Source organism: Vidua chalybeata, chromosome 2 (genome assembly GCF_026979565.1).
Source record: "Vidua chalybeata isolate OUT-0048 chromosome 2, bVidCha1 merged haplotype, whole genome shotgun sequence".
In the NCBI taxonomy this organism is placed as follows: Eukaryota; Metazoa; Chordata; class Aves; order Passeriformes; family Viduidae; genus Vidua; species Vidua chalybeata.
In genome coordinates this window covers 6,097,425-6,114,363 of record NC_071531.1, presented here as the reverse complement: position 1 = coordinate 6,114,363, position 16,939 = coordinate 6,097,425, and the positions used below count along the sequence as shown (strand labels likewise).

At 40.8% G+C, this 16,939-nt stretch overlaps 1 long non-coding RNA gene across 1 annotated transcript in view; it reads right to left on the bottom strand.

Annotated features, from left to right (window-relative positions):
* Positions 1–8,575: 8,575 nt before the first annotated feature.
* The window catches only part of LOC128782521 (uncharacterized), a 65,837-nt gene continuing 57,473 nt past the window's right edge, over positions 8,576–16,939 (bottom strand). The window contains exon 3 of the long non-coding RNA XR_008428827.1: positions 8,576–8,647. This is a non-coding gene — a long non-coding RNA (uncharacterized LOC128782521). The remainder of the gene's footprint in view (positions 8,648–16,939) is intronic.

The following is a 16,939-nucleotide window of genomic DNA, read 5'->3' as shown; positions in this document are numbered from 1 at the left end:
CAGAGAGCCTGGAGCCGGGGCGCTCTGTGTGGTTGTAAACTGATGCCATCCCTCTCGGTGGGGTGCTCAGCCTGAGGGCTAATGATGGTAATTGAAATGTCGACCTTAACAGTTTAATTGCATAGCAAACAAATATCATTCAGCTCCACAGCATTTTTACATTTATCAAAAGAAATTGCTTTAGCTACCGTTGTAGATAAATGCAGAGTCAACCAAGTGCTAGAACTGCTCCAGATCTTCACCTCAAGACCATATCTGAATCAAGGTGTTGCTTAGTTTGTGTTAAAAAAACCCTCCATTTTCCTATAGATACCACTAATATAAACATTTCATGGCTGCTTGAATTGCTTGGTCTCCCCTCAGCCAGCTGCAGAAGTATCTGCATTTAAAATGTTTTCAACAATTGGTCATTTTTTATTAAAATATTATATAAGAAATTTTAATAATTTATCATAAAATAATTTACTTTATAATAATGTCTACAATATATTGAAATTTTCCTCAGTACAAATAATGGTGTCAAAACAGAAACTGAAACACAGAGGGACTCTGAGGTAAGTTGCATTGAATCTAATAAAAGCTAATGACAATAATAAACAAACAGCACAGCTACTCTCTGAAGGCACTGGATTGTGTAAAGAACAATGAAAAAAAAACATGTATGAGGGCCTCTCTCATAATTTGTCAGGTTCTCTTAATATCAGCATGGCCAGTGTGTTGCCAGGTTTTTCAAACAATACTACTGTGCCTAATTAAAGCACGGTCCTGGCTGATCCAAAACTATTTCTCAGATTATTTCTGAGAAAACTGTTTCTGAGATTACTTCTCAGGAGCCACAGGGCACCATGACCACTCAATCTCTGCCCATGGCAGGGAGGCTGGAACTGGAGGATCTTTAAGGTCCTTTCCAACCCACATCATTCTGTGATTTTTTTCCTGCTTTGTGGGAGCAAACTCCATGCCAGAGGTGTGAAACAATTCCAGGGCTTGTGGTGCACCACCAGTTTTGAAGCCAGGCCACTGTGATGCTTCCAAGGGTCTCATCTTCAGCATCTCACCTGGGGCTACCTCCCCGTATCCCTCTTATCCCAACAGCTGTGATGGGAGCTGATGGGCTGCAGGTGGGACTGGCTTCTCTTCTGTCTTCCTTTTAGCTCAGGAAGGATATCAGCAGCATGTGAGTCCTTTTTGCAAACATTTTACTAATACAATTTAAAAACAACTACCACAACCTACTCATCTCTCCACCCTTCAGCAACACACCATCAGACATTTTTCACACACTCCCTCTCTTTTCATCCAGTCTAAGTTTTTCCAAAAGATCAAAAGCTGCTAAGACTGCTGGCCAAGTCATATTTTCCTCTTGTCAGCTAGTACTATTTTCTTAGCAGACACATAGAATCATAGCTGCCCCTTTTTTGTTTGTTTGTTTGTTTTTTTTTTTTTTTTTTTTGTTTTTTTTTTTTTTGTTTTTGGGTTTTGTTTGTTTGTTTGTTTGTTTCAAATGAAACTTTGCTAAACACGGGCTGAAATTGCAAATAACTTGCTGGAAAGCTATAGCAAAAGAGCATTCTGGCAGTACAATTATTTCTAGCCAATTACACTCTCTCTCTCTGTCTCTCTCATCATTGCCACTGCTCTTTAAGCAAGCTGCCTGTTAACATTTGAGAAGGAGCTCACAGAGGCCTTGATGTGGTTTCATGTGCTCCTTGCCTTCTAAGGACTCTACGTGCAGGTTTGTTCCATGCATCTCTCCTTAGGCTGGGTCACGCAACACCAGGGTATTGCACAGCTCACCCAGTAGCCTAACACACATTTTTATGTAGTTTTGAATTATGGTTTTTAGCCTGCAGCCCATTACTGTCTGCCCACCTTTCTTAATATTAGCAATCAACCAACATCTAGGCAAGGAGTTTCTGAGGAGGTCAATACAGCACAGTTGAAATCTACCTTGACAGATCATCCTGAACAGAGACTTTGTCTTCTAGGATCCATTAAATGAAGAAAAAAGAATTATAACATGTGCTCTTTCTAGGTGTCCAATACTCTATTTGGCTGGTTTATTTGGCCTTCTGAGCTTCTCCTCTGTACCACAGCTCTTTCTGAGGCTTCCTCACTCTGTGCTGCACTTTGGCAACATCCAGGTTGGAAAGGGAAGCTCAGCCCACGGAGGCTGTGCATGGGGAGCCCACCTCCCTGGTGAAATTCAGTTCCATCCACAACCTCTTTTCATATGCTCATATTTATACAAAGGCAGCCTTCATGCTCTTGACTCTATTCAATCTTCCACATTTCCCCTCCAAACAGCTCAGCTCCTTTTTATTCAAATCCTCCCCAGATTCACTTCCATTGTGCATTGTAGATGCAGTCCCTTGGCGTAATGAACTCCCTCACAGCTGTAGCAACTATTGTTGAATTGTCAGTTCTATTTAAAATGTCAGGATTAACTGTTACCCAGCTGGTCATCTGAGCAGGAAGAACATGGGCTCATATGCTGCTGCCTGGTACATGGGAGACGTGAGAGATTTCTGCAGGGAAGCACCTCAGCTTGGTAGGTTAAGAGTGCAAAACTCTGGTCTCTTTCTTCCCTAATTAAATGCCACCTCTGCCCTACAAATATCTAAAAGAGAAAACACAAAATTGAGTCTAATTATAATTTTCCATTAATAAGTCAAGGTGTTTTGTACAGAATAAAAAAGTTCATGCTTCAGTGCTAGAAATAGTTTGTTAATCAAAAATAAAGTGGCTGAGGCTCTCGAGCCTCAGGATCTGTGCCTTTTCAAAACAAATATTGCAGTTTCACAATACTTGCAACACAGCCTGATCAATGCTAGCACGCAGCTTCACGGATGGATCACTGGTGCTGGAACTGCTCTCCATGGAAATTTTGATCCAGTTCTACTCAAAGTCCATGAAATGCATAGAGAATTAGAATTTTTAAACTGAATATTTCTGAAGCACAGACTTCTGGTTTGGATCCATAGTCAACCCAGAAAGAACATACTTGCTTGAAATGGATTGATTGATTTGACATAAGGTGTTACAGACCCCCTGTATAAGTAAGTTCTACAAATCCTATCATTTTATCCACTGTCAGTATAACATTTCCTCTCCTCTTGATCACAAGAGATCATGGCTTTGAGACATTTGTCTCAATTAGTTTGCTTGCCAGTTTAAACACTTGTCCCAATTTAAGATAATTATGTATCATTTAAAAATAAATTCACATAAAAAGGTCTCATTAGAATTGTTTGCAATCAATTTAAATACTTAGCCAAAGTTATTATAACATTTTAGACTGATGGTACTGATGAGATGAGATCAATTTATCATTTCTTGATCATGGTTAAAACATAGGTAAAATAACAAGAAATTGCAATCCAACCTTGAAAGCATAAAATTGTATTTTTACAAATTGGACTGGAGGGGAGTGCTGGGATTTGACTGTCTGAATTTGTTTCTGGGAAAAACATCAGCCAGAAACCATAGCTGGAAACTCAGATGTTGCTTGCTTTCGCTTATTTTATGGAACACAAGAACACAGAACAGAGATTAGCTTGATATGAATGTGGGAGAGTCTTAAAGTCAAGAAGCCTCCTGAACTTCCACTGAAAACATTATTTATGATCCTCTGGGAAGAGCAGCACCAGGTTACATTCGGCAAACTGTCCAGTGAGAAATGTTGGGCTCAAACACCTCTGCAAATTACTGGAGACAATTTTTATGTTTTGTAGGGCCAGGAAGCTTTTGCTGATACATTGCCTTTGTGAAAGAATATAAATATTAGACTAAAAATAAAACCAAAGACTGAAATGAAAGTTTCATTTTTTTATACTTAAATGGAAATATAATTTCTTTGTGCATCCCTAAATGCATTCTGTTCGAACTGGCCTGAGAAGTGACACAGAGTAGATTGCTAAAATATCTATTTTCATATATGCATATAAAATAGAAATTCTATTTAGTCTTCCCCTGTTTGTAAGAGTTTACAGGCTAAATGGGAGCTGTAACTTTTAAGTAAGTGCTCCTTTTGTTGTCCTTCCAATGTCATGTTCTGCTGGCTAGGAAGGAACGCCCTTCACAATGACGTTGGGGTGCAGCAAATTCCATCATTTTTATACAATATTGGAAGAGTACTGAGTGCCCTGCATTTTAGGGTACCAAAATGTCCTCTAAAAGAACTTTTCCAGATGTTTGTTTCTCTTAAAACTTCTTGTTTTCAAAATGTAGATTTCCAAATTTGCTCTTGGATGCCTTTTTTTTTTTGTTTTAAGGAGAGTAAAAGTTGTCATATATTCTCATTATCAGGTGTGGGAAAGTTCTGGTAAATCTTGTCAGCAAGGTACATTTAAATTATAACTGATGCTAATTTCCTACCTCTTTGGAACACCAGGAAAACATTGAAATTGACACTGATTTTTTTTCTATTACTTCATTTCCTGATTCATCCAGTGACCTTTCAGACCAAGAGCAGGTCCCCTAATACCCAAAAGTATAAAATTCCCCCAGTTTTGTACCTGGGTATTAATTTTGATTCACAACTTCTCTCTTCTCTAGTCTTCTGGACAAAGAGGATTAAATTCTCTTTCCATTTCATCCAATTGCAAAACACCTGCCAAGGTCAACAGGGCCAGAATTTCACCAAGAAATTTCATTCCACGCTAACTGTGAGCTCCTGATGGTGATGGCACGTCCCCAGCTGGAGCTCTGCTGCACTTCCAGACTTTGCAGGATCCCACTGGGATCACGTCCAGAGGATGAAGGGCAGGGCATGCCCTGAAGTGATTTTAGTTTTCTAAACAGTAAATGGCCATAACTCAGTGGAGTTTCTACAGCAATACCTATCACAACTTCTCTCTGCTTTCCTTTTCTTTAACAAGGCAGACCTAAGTACTACTACTACTACTATTATTATTATTTTTATTAATATTATTATACATGTATCTGTTTATAATATACTTTTCCAAGTATAAAAATAAAGTACAAACACTTGCATATCTGCTATGTCACATGTTTATATCTTTTACTGCTCTTTAAGGAAAAAAGGGCAATGGACTTGTGTGATTTAGTTTTTTATTGTAAGAAAATGAAATTAAATATAACTGTATTGAAGAGTGCAACACTGTTGTTTATATACATATATGTATATTTCTGTCTATGCATTATGTATATAAAAAATATATATATATACATATATATATAAATAAATATCTATATATATAGAGAGAGAGAGAGAGAGAGACACATATACATGTGATTTGAGTTTGCCCAGCCAAGCACTAAATTGCAGACTATCCTCTGGAGATAAAACTATTTTTTTGGCCTTTTTTAGCTGAGGAGGATACAGTCTTCCCATGGCTGCTGAAATGAGGAATGTAGCAGCAATGTCAAGTCCGTGTCATGCCTCCATCATGGGACTTTGAGTGTCTTTGAACCCACAAGAATGGCTCACTATATGTTAAAAAAAAAAAAATATAACTGTATTGAATCAATGGATTTAAAAATCTTTGTGTGTCAAAAAATCACTTTTGATATCAGTCCAGCCAAGTATAGTCTCATGGTCATATGCCTCTCACAGTCAACTTCCAACTTGAGAGAGTCATGAAACCCTGCTGAAAATGAGGCATTCTGTGGTTTAAGAATGCATTCAGAATTTAGGCTGAGCATTGTCAGAGCCGTTATTTAGGATTTTTGAATTCCAAGAAAGCATCAGTTCCCATGCACCTCCATTCATGCTTTGCCTAGGGACAGGAAAGTCCTTTTCAGGAGCATCACTGCAGTCCAGAGAAATCTGGGCACCTGCACGGGGCAGCTCTTGGGCATAGAGAAGCACTTATCATGTCTTGAACTGTGATCCTCTTTTAGCTCTCCTTTCATCCACCAAGGGAGAGTGAAATGTATTTACAAATATCAGAAATAGCTGTACCATGTGATTAGTTAAGCCCTTTTTTAAAAACACGTGGGCCGGCCCCATCTTCACCACAAGCCTTATAAATAACTTGCTTCCTGGCTGTTGTGTTGACAAACTGAGCTCCTTCCACCACCCCTGCCACCCCCACCTTCTCCCTTCACCAACACATGCTACTTCTCCCAGGACTTCAAAGTTTATTTATCAAGCATTTTTGAGGGGTGGGAGGTGAGCAGGAGGGAGGAAAGAGGAATCAGATTGTTCCAAAAATCAAAACCATCAATTAAAACCAAATTCTTTCTTGTTGCATGTTGGGACACACAGGAACTAAGCCCCAGCATATTTTGAAAGTTACACAAAGGTTAGCATGGAGTTGCTCAGGAGATCTTGAACTTCAGAAATCCTGCAGGGCTTTTCAAGTGGCACTGAGTGGACTGAAATCCACCCAGGTGCTGCGCAGAGCCAGACACTTCCAGCCCTGCTTATCTGGCTCAGTGATGCTCACTCAAACTTCCATTCCCAGGCTTTATGATCTTACTTAAAGGCCAGCTAATGACTGGCCTCCTAAAAATCCCTCTTCAGTGCCAATGATTTGGTCTTCAGGATATTCAAAATTAAAATGTCCCCCAATTTAAATGCAAAACCCTACTTTATACTGCATGCACAAACACAAAATACCTTCCAGTAAGTGCTTCACACCCAGTGTTTTACACAAAGGGCTGAAGGTTTTTTGGTTTTTTTTTTTCTGTCAGAGTCATCAGGATCCAGGAATAAGTAGCAAGAAGTTTCAAGTGACCCACCACAAGTGTGTTAAATGCACAAACTTAGAGGTAAGGGGTTATCTCTGTCTCTTGTTCGGGAGTCTCCCAAATGCTGACTTGTTTTTTTTTACCTATACAAAGCATCTGATGTCACTCCTGTGTGTGGGTGGAAAATGCTGTACAAAGGTTAAACAAGTTCTTTCATCCTTGCTCATGAAAGTAGGCTCATATTGCATTTCCAGTAACTAAGTGCATTACTATAACAGGTTGGGGATTTACTTTCTGCGTGCGTCTGTACCTCTGGTGACTAACTGGCCATGTGCTCTCCCCACTCATGATGATGTTGCTTAAATTATTGCTTAATCTGAATGCTCTTTTGGCCAGAGTTTAGAAAGGTAGTGCAGCCAACATTTCCCGCTATCAGTGAGCAGCCCTTCAGGCACAGCACCGCAGAACCTGCTCTGCAGGCTACAGAAGTGAACTTTTTAGAAATAGTCTAAAGACTGCGTCCCATAAAACAGCTTGTTTCTTCAGCCAAGTACTCAAACACAAAGATGTCACCGAGTTTAACATAGGAGCATGCATTTTTGCATGTGAACACAGGAAAAATCCCACTGGTGGTAACTTACTATTAAGCAAAAGATTATGAGTTTTACTTGATGGAGGCCTGAAAGAATCTAGAATCACTGGAGTTACCTCAGTGGATATTATGCAATAGAACTATCCAAAAGCCTCTGATAAAGTGATTTTTTTTCCCCAGAAAGGCTGTTCAACACGTGGCAGCCCAGGATGCTGGAGAAACCCTCCTCATGGCTGAAATATGCAGGCCATGCACAAGTTGCACTCAGAGGTGCAGCTGGAGGCTGAGGAGCTTTATGTGAATCATTTTTTGCCAGCGTAGCTCCCGTGCTGCAGGAGGGGAGGTCTATCAGCACAGAGATCTTCACAGCTACCTCAGGGAGGCTCTCAGCCTCCCACACTGCTGCCAGCTCCACCTGGGCCAGCCAGTTCAGAGGAGCTCAGATGTGTCTGCACGAGCCCCATGCCAGCTCTGCGCTGACAGCTGGAACACAGCACAGAGGTGTGAGGTGAAGAGTAAGAACAAAGAACCCAGATGGCCCGGGGTGTCTCGTGTCTTCTAGCAGGGCTACTGATGGAGATGGAAATGAACCTGAGAAAGGGATGTGTGCTTATGTGGGAGCATCTGCAGAACACACACATGCAGAGTCGTAGAGTTTGGGTTGGAAAAGGCATCGGTTTCAACTGTCAATGCAGCACTTCCAGATCTACCACCAAACCATGTCCCTCAGTGCCATGCTTACACTTTAATATATAATAATTAATATATTATATAGAAGACCAATTTTTGGTCTTTTAAATACATTCAGGGTTGGTGACTCCACCACTTCTCTGGGCAGCCTGTTTCAATGCTTGACAATTGTTCCTGTGAAGACATATTTCCTAATAGCCAATCTAAACCTCCCTTTGAGGGAGACTTCCTTCTCTTGTCCTATAATTGTTTTTCCTGGGAGAAGAGACTGATGCCTGTTTGCTCAAAACCTCCTGTCAGGGAGTTTTAGAGAGTGATAAGGTCCCACCTGAGCCTCCTTTTATCCAGGCTAAACACAGCTCCCAGCTCCCTCAGCTGCTGATCATAATATTTGTGCTCCATCCCCTTCCCCAGCTCCATTGCCCTTCCTTGGACACTCTCCAGAGCCTCAAAGTATTAATTGTTGTGAGGGGCCCAGAACTGAACACATTATTGGCTAAAATTAGAGAAAAAACATGGTGACAACCCTAACAATGCCAGGTGAATGGCAGCCTAGTACATGCTGATGAGTGAGAAGCATTGACAATTAGTAAGAAGATTTTGGAAAGTCAAGGGAACTTTATTGACTTTTAAACTGCTACACTCTGGAAAAGGCTTGGTTCACTCCTGACGACAGCTCTGCAGGAAAGCTTCTGTAGAGTGTGGAATCTGTGGGAAAAAAATGACAAATTGTGTATTATGAGGTGTAAGACAGGGTGGAAAACATTATAAACAGCATAATGTGATAGGTAAATGAATAATGCACTGCCAACAGGGACACTGTGTTCACTGTTGGTCAGTGCTTTTAGAGGAGATAATACAACAACAGAGGGGATTCAGATAAAAATAATTAAAATAAATAGAGGAATAAAGTATTTGCTATGTGAAAAGATAAAAAGGATTAGGTCCATTTAATTTGAAGACAAAATAAGAAGAAATATATTAGAGGTTTCAATATGATGAGTTTAATGCAAATGAAATATCCTGTGCTCCTATTCAGTGTTTCTCTCATTCAAAAAGGTGGAAACATTGCATAATAAAAATCCATAAGGAGTGACAAAAGACTGCATTTTTTCTCACAACACCAATACAAAACTATTCTCTGAAATGCTTTGTTCTAGCAAAATTAAAATGGACTGAATGCATATGAAGAAAACTAGAATATGCAAATTCATGAAGTTCAAGAAATATTTTTCAAGCAGTTGTAAACACCATCTCTGGATTAAACAGATCCTGCTCTGATATCATACCAATTCCAGTATACATTCAGGAGAGGGAACAGAAAGCCTGGGAGGGAGGATGCCATGAAAATGTTTTTTCTATAACTAATGGCATTATGACTTTGGATCTCTCATGCCCTGTTGATAATAGCCCTAAGTTGTTTATGAAGGCAAGATTCATCCTTTTCCAATGGCAAAGCTTCTGGCCCTGTACTTGCATTGCTGTAAGCCAATGAACTTTAAACTCTGTATGTTTGTGTGTGGAAAACTCACTGCCAGTGCAGACCCAAATCACGCCTGCCCTGTGCCTCAGGCTGGGATAACACACAGGAGAAAATCGACTTCTGGTGTGAAAGGGAAAAAAAACATTAGCCTGACAAATTATTTAAAAGCAAATAATAATACTGAGAGCTATTTGTAACTGGAAAAAAACTAACAAGTCCCAGCAGAGACAGACTGGCAGGCAGAGAGTGGAGAAAACATTGTAGAGCTAATTAATTTATTACATAAATCCATAGTTTAACAAGTGATTAACACTCAATATAAATGCCATAACCAAAAAACAGAACATTAGAGCTTTCAGGAGCATCAACCAGCATCCTTTTGGGAAGGCAGGACCAGTGCAGTATCAAACCTTCAGGAATGAGTGGCTCATGACACACACTGCACGTAGTGGCCAGATTTTTCCAAAACCAAAAGCTCTTCCTTCCCCATACTTTAAAAAGCCAACAAAACAAACCAAACCCCAAAAATCTCCAAGCCTACACGCAGTACAATGAGAAAGAGAGTAAAAAAAAAAAAAATTGAAACCCCCTGGTCTTCACAACCCAGTTCCTCCTACATGCATTTCCCACAAACTGTCAACATCCCACAGGAATCTACCCACGTCACACATCACAGCACAATGCTCTCAACAAAGGCATCTCAACCCATGATGTTCCAGGCAGCCTTTCAAACTACCTTCAGTGTAAGTTCACCAGCTCTGTAATTAGGTGTTAAGTTTGATCAATCCGGGAATTTTTGCAGGATTCTTTGGCTGTTCAGAGTGATTTATGCCTGCGTGGTCTGGATGGAAGGAACAAAGATATGTCCCATGAAGAGAATGAGACTTTCCATACATCTAGTGAATCAATTAAACATATGCTCAAGTCCATTCCTATTTAAAACAGCCTTTAATCAAGCTTGGGGACCTCAGTGGTCCTGTCAGTTCCATGAAACTAAAACAGGCAGGTGACTGCTCCCCTAAACAGGCTTTAATTTATAAACATCAATAATAATGTTAATAATCATCGTCATAACAACATCTGCTCTGTTTGGCTTTACCTGAAAACATCAGACTTCAGGAGGGAACTATGATAAATTAAAAGCACAGGTTCTTGCCATAAACAGAGCTGGGGAGACAACACTGGGAATAACACTGATCCTTGCCAGTGCGTTTTTCTTTGGTACATTGCAAGGTGTTGCAGGGTTAAAATGGCCATTCAAAATGCTTTTTTTGGTGTGTGATTAACTCTCAGTAAGTGAATATTCCTACTGACGCTGAGAACAGAAGGGTGTGTCATATGTTTCATTTTAGTCTCCAAAATCAGGGGTTAGGACGAAAGAAGGTGGAAAATATCATTTTAGGACACCAGGAGGTAAAAGACAAAATGTAAGAGAAAATTATAGGGCCATGTAAGCAGCCAGTTCTCCAGAGAGCATGTTTCAGCACCAGCATGTTTCAGGTGTTTTACTAATCATTACATTGGTTTGTGTTGAGAGAGTTGCTGCTAATGATTCTTCTCCTACTCCAAACCCTCTGCCCAGAATGGGAATAACAACAAATTTGGCAATCAATTCTTGAAGTTTCAGCACCAGTCATGTCTGGCACAACTCACTAATCTAAACATGCATCTGCCTCTGTTTTCACCACACATACCTTAATTACCACAAAGCCTGATTTACATTGTTATCTCTCAGGTGCATTCGATGTCTTCCTCCAGCCCCTTTCAACTTCCAGATGAACTTTGGATACACCATCAGCCAGACAACACATTGTGGCTCTTTGGTTTCCAGTGCTCTGTTGCAATTGATACTCTGATATTCCCTTTATTTTATTTACCTTCCTATAACTTTAAGTTAGCAATTATGAGAGGAGTACAGAGCCATGGGTGTGCAGAACTCAATGGTGGTCAGGGACAGCTGCCACACTGCAGGTGACTGTCTGACCACTGTGATAAAGAACAGCAGTTCTGCTTACTGCAGAAGAGTTTTCCAGATGAATTTTTGTTTTTATAAATCTAATCTTTACTCACATTTTCTTGTCTTTCTAAGAAAAATTACAGCATTTTATTACTGGCTAAATTTCTGAAGTAAGTTTGCTTTTGCAGTTGTATGTGGCACAACCAAAATCTTTGCATATGCTATATATATGGGTATGTATATAAATACAGATACATGCACAATAACATATGTGGAGGTGTCTTGATTATGCTCATTTGGGAGGAATAGTCAAAATTACAAAAGATCAAATTCAGTGGTTAAAAGACATATTTTAACTGGGACATGGTGCAATTCTTCCCTCTGATCTCTACTGTGACCTTATGCAAACCACATTATTTCAGGAAATGTTCTGATCTTTCTAGTCAATGATTGTGAAGCAACATTTCAAAGGAGGGTTTTGAGGCGTATTACAGTTTCTTATTCCATGGAAATACAAGGGAGGAGAAAAAGCAGTCTTATCTTACGCAATCATTCAACATTTGTCTTAATGATGCATTCATACACCTAGTAACTTTCTGGGGTTTCTTTTTATCTTAATATTAATGAAAAACACACTGAAAGACAAAGCATAAAAATTAGAAGTTTAATGTCTGAATCATCACTGAAAGGACAGATTGACAACATATGGATGATCTATTAGATGGTCCTAAGCCTCTAAACCTTGGGACTAGCCTGCGTGGAGCATCAGACCTCTAAGTTCATGGTAAACATGAAACATCTGGGGTTTTAGACAATTGTGTCTAAAAAGTCAACCTGCAACTCCCCCAAATATAGTTATTTTTAAAAACATAATTGGTTTTAATTCTTAAAGTACTTCTGCAGTATCTTGAGACAAGAGAGGCTGCAATGGACCTTTGCTCAGCAGACACACTTGGGAGGAGGATTTGGGGCCAAGCCTTTCTGTGTTGGCTCCTCGTAGCTTCACAACACTCAGTGTTGTGAGTTCCCATCCACTGGGTCCTCTGATTTTGTCAGCTCAGTTCTCACACCCTTGTGAGCTGCTGTGTGAGGATGTGGCACAGAGAAGGAGGGGATAAGGGGATGAGATCCAGTGTGGTTCCTCCCCGTGTTACGCTGGAGAGATGCAGCAAAAACTGACAGACAGACGTGCTCAGCCCACACCTTTGCCTTTGTGTGGCCACAGCCCACAGGAACCAGGAGGGGAGGGGACAGGTTGGGCAAAAAACAAGTGTGGGTATGCTGACATGTTTTTGTTTGCTTGCTTTTTGTAAAACTTGTGGGGATAAAAAGCCGATATAAATTACAGTTACTCATCATATCTGCAATTATTAGGGAGAGCTGCTCCTAATTTCAGTCCTAATTATGGTACTAGTAATTTCAGGTGTTTTTTTAAATCAGTGTGAGGGACTGCAAAAAAGCTCCCCATGAAAACAAGCAGTGACCATGAAGGTGTAAAATGAGATAATTACAGCCTGAAACAAAGGAAAAAATGTTAGTATTCGACTACCTCAATGATAATTAAAACTTGCATCTGATGGTGTTAACTTAAGCATCTACTTAGGAATAGAAACCATTTTGTTCCTTGTTGGTCCTAATTTACATTCCTACAATGGTGCTGGAAAAAAAAGACAGGCCAGTGACCAAATGGAGGCGTCTGTATAGCCTTGAAGCAAAAACTCAGGATTTAAATTCCCTTTACTGCAACATGAGCTTGGTTAGGGGTGATTTGCTCTTTGCTTTCATTCACAACAGAAGCAGCCAAGTTCAGGTTCAAGAGTCTCTCAAAAGGCTCTTCATGCCCACATGCCTTTCTCTGACTCTGTGGTGTGAGAGCAGTGGGCTCCTCAAGCTCTCCAGAGCTGCTGCAGCACACCTGCCATCAAAAACCTCCAGTGGCGAAGATGAACAGCAAAACTGCTTCAATTTTTCAGGTGGAAAATAGTTCATTGTCAACAGACTCCTCCACAGAAAGCAAAGGAAAGAAGATCACCAGCAGAGTGCTGTAGGTTGGTGAAGCCCCCACCCACAGCAGGTACCGCATCTCTCTGAACATCGACAAGGGAACCTGAGCCTTCCCTTGTTTGCTTTCTCCTGAGGTGTGTTTGGAGGCTGAAGACCTCTAAGCACATCGAGGTGGGACCAGCCTATCCCTACTGTGGGGACCCAGCAGCCAGAACCCAGGTGTCTGCACCAGCTCCCAAAGGAAACTGTCAGGGCTCCACAACTGAGAAGAATAAATAGCACAAAAGGTGGGGAAAGAGCAGTTATGAGAAACAACCTCCAAATGATCATATCTTGATGTATTTATTTACACTATTTTTCATAAATTCCACTGGCCACATCCTTAATCCCAAAGATTCTGAACTATGCAGCAGAACCATTATTTTCCCTGGACAGGGATACATTCACTTTCAAGTCGTTCCTTGGAAACCTTTCTACAATTAAGTCTTTATTAAAACCTTTCAGAATAAATAGCAGGTAAACTTAGAACAGGCTCCCTCCATGTTTTGCCAGTAGAAATGAAAGTGCTGTGTGTCCTGAGGGATTTGTTGCCAATAACTTAACAGAGTGCTCCTTACAAAAATATTCTCCCTTCTTCCTTAATAAGGTCCTTGTCCCAGTTGTCTTCTCATGCACACTCCTAAAGTGGACAGGTAAGAGACTGGGCAATCTCTGCTTCTTCAGGATTTCTTAAATACTCTTTCAAACAAAAATTCTTTTAAAATTAATTCATGCCAAAAAGAAGGCAATACCTCCTCCTTTAATGCCCTTAACTCTGCCGGAAAACAAATGCTTCCACAGAACATTAGCAGCAATCAAATGGCAAACCACCTATAGTTAATCAAAGTAAACATTACAGTGAACACAAATTTGCTTTCTCTTACAGTTAATGAGTGTATATAGATGTCTACTTGGGTAAATAGGCTTCTCAGAAGGTTGTTTTATTTTCTGGAGAACACCCATAAAACTTGGAAATTCCAAATACATTTTTTTATGTCCTACTGTGTAGTCACTCATAAACTTCATGTACATTTACTGCAAAAGTACCATTGATTATTACTGACTTATTGCAAGCCAAATATTTATTTGAAACAATCTCATAAGGGATACATTTGCAATATTTTAAACAGCCAAAGATAATAATCATAGATGGAATCAAATGGAGCCATTATTTGAAAGCTCTGGTACCATGCAAGGTACCTTTCTCACAATATGCTCATCCCAGCCATGCTGGCCCCCTTTCTGCAAATTCTTTTCCTGCAGTGTTCTAGCCCAGCAGAGGCTATATCCATCCTGCATATTGACGTTCCTGTGCAAATAGACTCGCTTAGAAATGAGGTTCCTTGGCATTTCCTAAACTTCAGAGTGTTTTCAAGTGCACTTCCTAATGCCTTTTACACTTGAGAAAGACTCGTGTAGTTTTAAAGAAGAAATATGAATTCTCATGGCATGAACACATGCTCTGTGATGAATATAGATTTTGCAATGTGTGCCATACTATCCACTCAGAATGTGCTGCTGTTGTACAGAATCACATGCTTGTTTCTCTTGAATAGAATTATGCTGTGAATAAGTCACTGTGAATCAAAGTGTCTCCTAAACCAATAAAGTACTGTACAACAAGCTCAGTAACAGCAGAACAGGGTTCAAAGGGTTACAAGCATTAAATAACACAATGAGATGGACGTGGTCAAACACACAAGGTGTATGTTGAACTTTAGAGTCTTTAAGAAACTTTCAGCCTGGTTTAATTACTCATGAAAGATATTTTAATGCTGCTTTCCAAGAGGCCTTTATCTTGCTGCATGTTATCTTCCCAATAAATTTCTCTTGCCCCTCAGGCCGAATCATTTCAGTAGGAGTATATTGATCAAGTAGTGTAATGATTCTCTTCCCCCACACCTGACATTTCTACCATTTCATTTTTAGAGGTTTTTCTTTGATTTTCTCAATCATTAGCTGGTTTTATATCTGTGAGAGTGCATGACAGAACAGAGGGGATGCATACTTAGGTTTATTCAGCACAACTCTATCATCCTGTTTTTACACCAACATAAAATTGGTTTAACACAGTGATAAACCAGGCCTGTAACAGCCAGTCCTTCATATCCCAGGAAGACAGAGTTAATCTCTGGGTTTTGGGTACCCTGAGCTACTACAGAGTTGCTCTCATAGTTGCTTTTGTTTCATAATTAAGCTCACTACTCTGTTTTGCCAGTCCCTCACATCTTGTGGAAGCCCGTGTGATATCCAGTGCACATAAGCCTGGATGTGCTTAGTTTTGAGAATATTCATCAGACTGGGGGATTTGGGTTTGCAGATTCCCTGTCAAAGGTATCTCACAGCTGTGGCTTGATAAACTGAAAAGCTCGCGTTTGCTCATCATCCAGATGGAAAGAAAACTGAATTGATACGTGTAGCTCAAGAAGCAAGTTTTTATAAGGCAGATGCAGAAAGACAGTTCTGGCTTCTGGGATGCCTGTGTGAACAGGAAGGATACCTCCCATCATGTCAGGGTTTGACGAGTGCCACTGCACTGAGTCCGACTCTGTTTCAGCACTGTTTCGACATCCAGGCAGCCATCACTGTTAGAGCTGCAGTTTTGTGATAGCTGTCACATGAATTTTGCTTTCAGCTGGCTTCATGTGGTTTCAAATCCATTCACAGCTCCTGCCATAAGGAGACATTTGTTTCTTAAGAGGAGAAAGATGTGCTGAGTGATGTGGGAAGAGGGGCACAGTGAACACATTCAGAGGGGCTCTCAGGGATGCCAATCCCACAACTAGAGCTCATGATTTCTTCTGCCTATCTCAGAGGCCCTTCCAAAGTATCTCAACCCATCTGTATCCTATCTGCTGTGGTTCCATGTCCCTGCCCTGCCTGCTCCCTCCTGTCACTGTGGGTGGGCTCTTGCCTGCCTGCCCAGTAGGGAAATGCAATTCTGCCAGTGCAGCTGAAACAAGGACTGCAAGGAAGTGTCAGATTTTTGTCAAAGGCAGCTCCTGCAGCTGCTGGGGCTGGTACAAGGACAGGACAGGAGCATGTGACAGGAGCAGGCAGGACATCAAGCTGCCAGTGAGCTTCATCTTCTGGTTATGGTTTCACATCTCGCTGAGTCCTGCCAAGGAAGAGAGAGGAGACCCTGCCCCTCACCCTCTCTCCTCCCCCAGCCACACTCTCCTGCCCCATTCCCTTGGGATGGTTTGAGTGATCAGGTAGCCCGGGGGCAAATCAATGCAGAGAATTGACCTGGTGGAAATCCAACACCGCAGATAAATAAATATGCAAGTACAAGAACATTTTACTGCCAGATATGTCAACCTGTCAAGTGAGCGGGCTCACCCTGAGGCCACACAGTTTCCAAAGCCAATATGAGGAGGCAGAAGGGTGCCTGCAGCTGGGGAGAAAGGGCAGGGGAGATGGAGCAGGACCTTTCTTTTCAGTGAAAGGTGGACACTGACTTAGCAGGGCTGCTGTATATAAACCCACCCCCTCTGGTTCTGTACCACCTGTGCTT